Genomic DNA, 3,097 nt, shown 5'->3' on the forward strand with positions numbered 1-3,097 from the left:
GCAAATAATCCTAAAATTTGTATGGAATCAGAAGAGACCCCGAATTGCCAAGGAAATGTTGAAAAACAAAAATAAAACAGGGGGCATCATGCTACCTGATTTCAAGCTTTACTACAAAGCTGTGATCACCAAGACAGCATGGTACTGGCATAAAAACAGGCACATAGACCAGTGTAACAGAGGAGAGAGCCCAGATATGGACCCTCAATTCTATGGGCAAATAATCTTCGACAAAACAGGAAAAAATATACAGTGGAAAAAAGACAGTCTCTTCAATAAATGGTGCTGGGAGAACTGGACAACTATATGTAGAAGAATGAAACTCGACCATTCTCTTACACCGTACACAAAGATAAACTCAAAATGGATAAAAGACCTCAACATGAGACAGGAATCCATCAGAATCCTAGAGGAGAATATAGGCAGTAATCTCTTTGATATCAGCCACAGCAACTTCTTTCAAGATATGTCTTCAAAGGCAAAGGAAACGAAAGCAAAGATGAACTTTTGGGACTTCATCAAGATCAAAAGCTTCTGCACAGCAAAGGAAACAGTCAAGAAAACAAAGAGGCAACCCACGGAATGGGAGAAGATATTTGCAAATGACGGTACAGACAAAAGGTTGATATCCAGGATCTATAAAGAACTCCTCAAACTCAACACACACAAAACAGACAATCATCTAAAAAAAGGGGCAGAAGAGATGAACAGACACTTCTCCAATGAAGACATACAAATGGCTATCAGACACATGAAAAAATATTCATCATCACTAGTCCTCAGGGAGATTCAAATTAAAACCACATTGAGATATCACCTTATACCAGTTAGAATGGCCAAAATTAGCAAGACAGGAAACAACATGTGTTGGAGGGGATGTGGAGAAAGGGGAACCCTCTCACACTGTTGGTGGGAATGCAAGTTGGTGCAGCCTCTTTGGAGAACAGTGTGGAGATTCCTCAAGAAATTAAAAATAGAACTTCCCTATGATCCTGCCATTGCACTACTGGGTATTTACCCCAAAGATACAGATGTAGTGAAAAGAAGGGCCATCTGTACCCCAATGTTTATAGCAGCAATGACCACCATCGCCAAACTGTGGAAAGAAACAAGATGTCCTTCGATGGATGAATGGGTGACGAAGATGTGGTCCATATACACTATGGAGTATTATGCCTCCATCAGAAAGGATGAATACCCAACTCTTGTAGCAACATGGACGGGACTGGAAGAGATTATGCTGAGTGAAATAAGTCAAGCAGAGAGAGTCAATTATTATATAGAACATTCTTTTATACCACACAAAGATAAAATCCAAAATGGATGTAAGAGTCAGATTTCTGATGGGAGGAGGAGCATCCCAGGATTTTTTCTCTGCTATCCCAGGGCAGAAGACTAATCTTTCACTGAAGTGGGGATATTTGGGAATACTTTTTTCAGAAGAGTCCCATGTTCACCATGTGGAAACTCAACCAGATGGCCCTTGTCTTCCAAGCACTGAAAACCTGGCCTCCATGCACCTTTGTGACTGAATCTTATGACCTACACCCAACAGTGGGCTGAGAGACATTGTTATATATATCTTACTTCTAGAAAAAGATTTAATTTAAGTGTTTCCTCTTCATCTGTGGAGGCAGGATACAGAGGAAGAAAAGTCTCTGGCCATTGGTTCAATAAGGAAGAGAGTTGTTGGCAGGAAGTGGCCTGCTGGACTGCCTAGCCAGCTTCCCTCCATGCTCACAGTAGACCGTGTTCCCTGCCTTTTAGCCGCCTCCTTATTCAACAATCCCAGCACCCCTGTGGAATTCTGCTGTGGTTGTGTCCACTTGATCAGGGGAACTACCCCTCAGGAAGACTCCCAGGCAAGGACCCAGTCACAATGGTGAGGCCCCCAGTGTCCTCCTCCTCAGCACAGTATGGAGAATCTGGTGCCCAAGGTGGTGCTGATCTGAGAAGGAGGTCAGATCCTCGGTGCTGCCTTAGTGTACCTCCCCAGGTGTAATGTCATCCACCCTGAAGGGATGAGCAAGGAGGCAGCTAACTCCACCACCTGGGACCTTGAAAGAACATCATCCTTAATGCCCTCCTGGCTGCTCAGCTGAGCAGAAGCTTCTATGGACAAAGAAGAAAGGAATTACCAATGTGCTTGCGATTAGCATTTTTGTTGTTGTTGCTGTTGTTGTTATAGGGTGTCTGACCTGTGCGGCTCCTCACTTCCATCTTGGCCTGAATGATTTCTTGAGGTGGGTCACATAGTATCTGAATTATAATCTTGTAGCTAGCTGCATTTAGAAGGGAGAAGCTCCTTCAAGTGCAAAAACTGGGCAGGTGATTGCATTAGCTGGTGAAGAAAAAGAAATACAATTGGTGTAAGGAAAATCATTTCTCCCTCTAGATCCCTGAAGTCAGTATATGTGCTGCCAAAGCGAGCACTAGATCCCTGAAGTCAGAACTAGACAGGAACCCCAGAGGATTTATGATCTCATCCCACAGTAGTGCCAATGACAATGCCCGACCTTGGAAGCTGTGACTCCCTCATATTGCAGAGCAAGCAGCAGAGGCAGGCCTCGAATACAGGCTTACTGATTGTTAGTTCAGTCCTTTTTAAAACACATTCTCTCCTTCCAAGACTCTCCTGGTGCTGAAATTTACTTTCTTTTTATTTCAAACAAGTAAGTGTGCCTGAATGGAACAACAACTTGTTTTTGTCTTGGATATTAGGGAAGAGAAGATTTTAGTAATCAATTATTAAGTGAATGGTAGAGTCAGATCATTCCAGAGGGCAGAGAATGGGATGGTCAATCTGGAGACAAGGAGTTCACACTATTTATTTATTTTTAAAAGATTTTATTTATTTATTTAACTGAGAGGAAGAGATAGAGAGAGAGAGAGAGGGAGAGAGAGTGCATGAGGAGTGGCAGGGAGAGGGCAAGAGAAAGTCAGGCTCCCTGCTGAGCATAGAGCCAGATGCTCCGCTCCATCCCAGGACCAGGGCACTGGGATGATGACCAGAACCAAAGGGAGACATTTAACTGACCCAGCCACCCAGGAGTCCCAAAGTCACACTATTTATATGTTGGAATATGCTAGCTTGAGA

This window comes from Mustela nivalis (genome assembly GCF_964662115.1).
Source record: "Mustela nivalis genome assembly, chromosome: 9".
Taxonomy (NCBI): domain Eukaryota; kingdom Metazoa; phylum Chordata; class Mammalia; order Carnivora; family Mustelidae; genus Mustela; species Mustela nivalis.